The 6,777-nt window shown below is 37.8% G+C and overlaps 1 non-coding gene across 1 annotated transcript; it reads left to right on the top strand.

Moving 5' to 3' along the window:
* The first annotated feature begins 3,686 nt into the window (after positions 1-3,686).
* Positions 3,687-3,790, top strand: LOC138447009 (U6 spliceosomal RNA). The gene has a single exon (XR_011259646.1). It is a non-coding gene; the product is annotated as a U6 spliceosomal RNA (small nuclear RNA).
* Positions 3,791-6,777: the final 2,987 nt, after the last annotated feature.

Below are 6,777 nucleotides of genomic sequence, written 5' to 3'. Positions count from 1 at the left end.
AAAGAGAGAGATAAAATATTAAAAGCAAAAGGGGAAAAAAAGACAACATACAAGGAAACTCCTATCAGCCTATCAGCTTATTTCTCAACAGAAACTCTAAAACTGTACAACTCTGAGAACTCCCTTCTCAGAAGGGAATGGCATGATATATTTAAAGTGATGACATTGCAAAGAAAAGAATACAATACTTAGGAATAAATCTACCTAAAGAAACAAAAGACATATATATATATGGCTATAAAACACTGATGAAAGAAATCAAAGATGACACAAATAGATGGAGAAATATACCATGTTCATGTATCAGAAGAATCAATACAGCGAAAATGAGTGTACTACCCAAAGCAATCTATAAATTCAATGCAATCCCTATCAAACTACCAATGGTATTTTTCAGAGAAGTTGAACAAATAATTTCACAATTTGCATGGAATTACAGAAAACCTCAAATAGCTAAAGCAATCTTAAGAAAGAAGAACAGAACTGGAGGAGTCAACCTGCCTGACTTCAGGCTATACTACAAAGCTACCGTCATCAAGATAGTATGGTACTGCACAAAGACAGAAATATAGATCAATGAAACAAAATAGAGAGCCCCGATAAATCCATGCACCTATGGACACCTTGTCTTTGACAAAGGAGGCAAGAATATACAATGGAGTAAAGACAATCTCTTTAACAAGTGGTGCTGAGAAAACTGGTCAACCACTTGGAGAAGAATGAAACTAGAACACTTTCTAACACCATACACAAAAATAAACTACAAATGGATTAAAGACCTCAATATAAGCCCAGAAAACATAAAAATCCTAGAGGAAAACATAGGCAAAACATTCTCTGACATACATCACAGCAGAATCCTCTATGACTCACCTCTCAGAGTAATGGAAATAAAAGCAAAAATAAACAAGTGTGACCTAAATAAACATAAAGGCTTTTGCATAATGAAGGAAACTATAAGCAAAGTGAAAAGACAGCCTTCATAATGGGAGTAAATAATAGCAAATTAAGCAACTGACAAAGAATTAATCTCAAAAATATACAAGCAGCTCCAGCAGCTCAATTCCAGAAAAATAAACGACCCAATCAAAAAATGGGCCAAAGAACTAAACAGACATTTCTCCAAAGAAGACCTACAGATAGCTAACAAACACATGAAAAGATTCTCAACATCACTCATTATCAGAGAAATGCAAATCAAAACCGCAATGAGGTACCATCTCACTCTGGTCAGAATGGCTGCTATCCAAAAGTCTATAAGCAATAAATGCTGGAGAGGGTGTGGAGAAAAGGGAACCCTCTTACACTGTTGGTGGGAATGCAAACTAGTACACCGCTATGGAGACCAATATGGAGATTTCTTAAAAAGCTGGAAATAGAACTTCCATATGACCCAGAAATCCCACTGCTGGGCATACACGCCAAGGAAACCAGAACTGAAAGAGACATGTGTACCCCAATGTTCATCGCAGCACTGTTTACAATAGCCAGGACATGGAAGCAACCTAGATATCCATTGCCAGATGAATGGATAAGAAAGCTGTGATACATATACACAATGGAATATTTTTCAGCCATTAAAAAGACTGCATTTGAATCAGTTCTAATGAGGTGGATGAAACTGGAGCCTATTATACAGAACGAAGTAAGTCAGAAAGAAAACCACTAATACAGTGGTTTAGAAAGATGGTAATGATGACCCATATGCGAGACAGCAGAAGAGACACAGATGTAAAGAGCAGACTGTTGGACTCTGTGGGAGAAAGTGAGGGCAAGATGATTTGAGAGAATAGCATTGAAACATGTATATTATCATATGTGAAATAGATCATCAGTCCAGGTTTGATGCATGAGACAGGGTGCTCAGGGCTGGTGCACTGGGATGACCCTGAGAGATGGGGTTGGGAGGGAGGTGGGAGGGAGAGTCAGGATGGGGAACACATATACACCCATGGCTGATTCATTTGAATGTATTATTTATTATTTTTTATTTTAATTGTAAAGTAATTAGCCTCCAATTAAAATAAAAAATAACAAAAACAAACAAAAAACAAAATAAATGAAAGTCAAATGAAGCAATAAATACATAAAATAATAAATAAAGTGATGAAAGCAGAGATCCTACAACCAAGAATACTCTACCCAGCAACTCTCCTTCAGATTTGATGGAGAAATCAAAAGATTTCCAGACAGGCAAAAGTTAAGAGAATTCAGCACCACCAAACAAATTCTACAACAAATTCTCAATGTACTTCTCTAGGCAGGAAACAAGAGAAGGAAAAGCCCTACCTACAGAAAATAAATCCTAAACAACTAAGAAACCGGTTATAGGATCATACATATTGATAATTACTTTAAATGTAGATGGATTAAATGCACCAACCAAAAGACAGACTGACCGAGCAGATGAAAATATGTGCATGTATGCACTTCCACTTACTACATCACTCTGTTTGACCCCCACCAAATTGTATGTAATTATTTTATATTATTAGGTTAATCATATTTCCATTATGGCTTGCAATTGTAATTATCTTTTATTTTTTGTCTGAATGTTGTTTGTGAAAATTGATAAACATCTTTTACTATTGTGATTACGTAACTATTACCTGATACCATTGGATCATGATTGGTCAACAGAAACAGATAATAGAATTCTATATCATAAAAACTACTATTTAATAGAAACACCTGTAATCACTTTTTAAAATCCAGAAGCATATCAGAATTATCTTGGAAATTTTTGAAAAATAAAAATGCCTGAGTATTGCTTTTATCCCACCAGCTCTCCAGATTTGTTTCTAATGAGCAGCCATGTTTATAAACAGCTGGACTATATGAGGATTTTAAAAAATTAATTTATTCATTCTAATTGGAGGGTAATTACTTTACAATATTGTAGTGGTTTTTTTTGCCATACATTTACATGACTCATCCATGGGTATACATGTGTACATGCACATGTACATCCTGAAACCCCTCCCACCTCCCTCTCCTTCCCATCCCTCAGGGTCATCACAGTGCACCAGCCCTGAGCACCCTGTCTCATGCATCAAACCTGGACTGGTGATCTATTTCACATAAGATAATATACATGTTTCAATGCTATTCTCTCAAATCACCCCACCCTCGCCTTCTCCCACAGAGTCCAACAGTCTGTTCTTTACATCTGTGTCTCTTTTGCTATCTTGCATATAGGGTAATCATTTCCATCTCTCTAAATTCCATATATATGCGTTAGTGTACAGTATTGGTGTTTTTCTCTTTGACTTATTTCACTCTTTATAATAGGCTCCAGTTTCATCCACCTCATTAGAACTGATTCAAATGCGTTCTTTTTAATGGCTGAATAATATTCCATTGTGTATATGAATCACAGCTTTCTTATCCATTTGTCTGCTGATGGACATCGAGGTTACTTCCATGTCCTGACTATTTGTAAACAGTGCTGCAATGAACATTGGGGTACAGGTATCTCTTTCAATTCTGGTTTCCTTGGTGTATATGCCCAGCAGTGGGATTGCTAGGTCATATGGAAGTTCTATTTCCAGTTTTTTAAGGAATCTCCACCCTGTTCTCCATAGTGGCTGTACTAGTTTGCATTCCCACCAACAGTGTAAGAGGGTTCCCTTTTCTCCACACCCTCTTCAGCGTTTACTGTATGTAGACTTTAGATAGCAGCCATTCTGACTTCGGCAACACATATACTAAAATTGGAATGATACAGAGAAGATTAGCATGGCCCCTGTGCAAGGATGACAAGCAAATTTATGAAGCATTCCATATTTTTAAAATGAGCCAAAGAACTAAACAGACATTTCTCCAAGAAGACATACTTATGGCTAACAAAAACATGAAAAAATGCTGTATGAGAATGTTTTACTTTTATCTAGCTTGTTTCAATTTTTCTATTTCATATTCAGTGCTCCGACTTCACTTTCACTTTTCATTTTCATGCATTTAAGAAGGAAATGGCAACCCACTCCTGTATTCTTGCCTGGAGAATCCCAGGGACGGGGGAGCCTGGTGGGCTGCCATCTTTGGGACCTCACAGAGTCGGACATGACTTAAGCGACTTAGCAGCAGCAGCAGCTCCCATTTCATTAGTTTATGTTTTCCATTTTCTCCATTTTCTGATGTTCTTTCTCAAGCCTTTATCCAGTGAAGTAGAAAAGCTTAAATACACATATGTAAATAATATGTATTTTATATATATTTTAGAAAGCTTATGAATTTTTGCCTAACAAAAACTTTATGACATTTTTGATTTTACTTGTTTGCTTAGTATGAATCAGTTCATTTCAGTTCAGTCGCTCAGTCATGTCTGACTCTTTGCAACCCCATGAATCGAGCAGGCCAGGCCTCCCTGTCCATCAATAACTCCCAGAGATCACTCAGACTCACGTCCATTAAGTCAATGATGCCATCCAGCCATCTCATCCTCGGTTGTCCCCTTCTTCTCCTGCCCCCAATCCTTCCCAGCATCAAAGTCTTTTCCAAAGTCAACTCTTCGCATGAGGTGGCCAAAGTACTGGAGGTTCAGCGTCAGCATCATTCCTTCCAAAGAAATCCCAGGGCTGACCTTCAGAATGGACTGGTTGGATCTCCTTGCTGTCCAAGGGACTCTCAAGAGTCTTCTCCAACACCACAGTTCAAAAGCATCAATTCTTCGATGCTCAGCTTTCTTCACAGTCCAACTCTCACATCCATACATGACCACAGGAAAAACCATAGCCTTGATTAGATGGACCTTTGTTGGCAAAGTAATGTCTCTGCTTTTCAATATGCTATCTAGGCTCGTCATAACTTTTCTTCCAAGGAGTAAGCGTCTTTTAATTTCATGGCTGCAGTCATCATCTGCAGTGATTTTGGAGCCCCCAAAAATAAAGTCTGACACTGTTTCCACTGTTTCCCAATCTATTTCCCACGAAGTGATGGGACTGGATGCCATGACCTTAGTTTCATGAATGTTGAGCTTTAAGCCAACTTTTTCGCTCTCCTCTTTCACTTTTAGTTCCTCTTCACTTTCTGCCACAAGGGTGGTGTCATCTGAATATCTGAGGTTATTGATAGTTCTCCCAGCAATCTTGATTCCAGCTTGTGTTTCTTCCAGTCCAGTGTTTCTCCTGATGTACTCTGCATATAAGTTAAATAAGCAGGGTGACAATATACAGCCTTGACTACTCCTTTTCCTATTGGAAACCAGTCGTTGTTCCATGTCCAGTTCTAACTGTTGTTTCCTGACCTGCATATAGGCTTCTCAAGAGGCAGGTCAGGTGGTCTGGTATTCCTATCTCTTTCAGAATTTTCCATAGTTTATTGTGATCCACACAGTCAAAGGCTTTGGCATAGTCAATAAAGCAGAAATAGATGTATTTCTGGAACTCTCTTGCTTTTTCAAAGATATGGCAGATGTTGGAAATTTGATCTCTGGTTCCTCTGCCTTTTCTCAAACCAGCTTGAATATTTGAAAGTTCACAGTTCACGTATTGCTGAAGTGTGGCTTGGAGAATTTTGAGCATTACTTTACTAGCATGTGAGATGAGTGCAATTATGTGGTAGTCTTTGACATTGCCTTTCTTTAGGATTGGAATGAAAACTGTCCTTTTCCAGTCCTGTGGCCACTGCTGAGTTTTTTAAATTTGCTGGCATATTGAGTGCAGCACTTTCACAGCATCATCTTTCAGGATTTGAAACAGCTCAATTGGAATTCCATCACCTCCACTAGCTTTGGTCATAGTGATGCTTCCTAGGGCCCACTTGACTTTACATTCTAGGATGTCTAGCTCTATGTGAGTGAGCACAGCATGATGATTATCTGGATCATGAAGATCTTTTTTTGTAGAGTTTTTCTGTGTATTTTGGCCACCTCTTCTTAATATCTTCTGCTTTTGTTAGGTCCATACCATTTCTGTCCTTTATTGAGCCCATGTTTGCATGAAATGTTCCCTTGATACCTCTAATTTTCTTGAAGAGATCTCTAGTCTTTCCCATTCTATTTTTTTCTTCTATTTTTTTGCATTGACCGCTGAGGAAGGCTTTCTTATCTCTCATTGCTATTCTTTGGAACTCTGCATTCAAATGGTTATATCTTTCCTTTTTTCCTTTGCTTTTTGTGTCCTTTCTTTTCACAGCTATTTGTAAGGCCTCCTCAGACAGCCCTTTTGCTTTTTTATATTTCTTTTTCTTGGGGGTGGTCTTAACTGCTGTCTCGTGTACAATGTCACGAACTTCCATCCATAGCTCATCAGGCACTTTGTCTGTCAGATCCAGTCCCTTAAATATATTTCTGACTTCCACTGTATAGTCATAAGGGATTTAATTTAGGTTATACTTGAATTGTCTAATGGTTTTCTCCACTTTCTTCAATTTCAATCTGAATTTGGCAATAAGGAGTTCATAATCTGAGCCACAGTCAGCTCCCAGTCTTGTTTTTGCTGACTGTATAGCACTTCTCTGTCTTTGGGTGCAAAGAATATAATCAATCTGATTTCAGTATCGACCATCTGGTGAGGTTCATGTGTAGAGTCTTCTCTTGTGTTGTTGTAATTATTATGTTTATGGTTTTAGGTCTTACATTTAAGTCCTTAATGCATTTTGGTTTTAATTTTATATGGTGTGAGAAAGTAGTCCAGTTTGCGTATGTAACTGACCAGTTTCCCAACATATTCATTGAAAAGGGTGTCTTTTCCCCATTGTATAGTCTTACTTTCTTTGTTGTAGATTAAATGACAATATGAGCTGGCACTAGTGGTAAAGAACCTGCTTGCCAATGTA

The sequence above is a fragment of the Ovis canadensis genome, chromosome 10 (genome assembly GCF_042477335.2).
Source record: "Ovis canadensis isolate MfBH-ARS-UI-01 breed Bighorn chromosome 10, ARS-UI_OviCan_v2, whole genome shotgun sequence".
NCBI classification, from domain to species: domain Eukaryota; kingdom Metazoa; phylum Chordata; class Mammalia; order Artiodactyla; family Bovidae; genus Ovis; species Ovis canadensis.
Note: the sequence above shows the minus strand (reverse complement) of the source record. Positions and strands in the feature narration are given on the sequence as shown.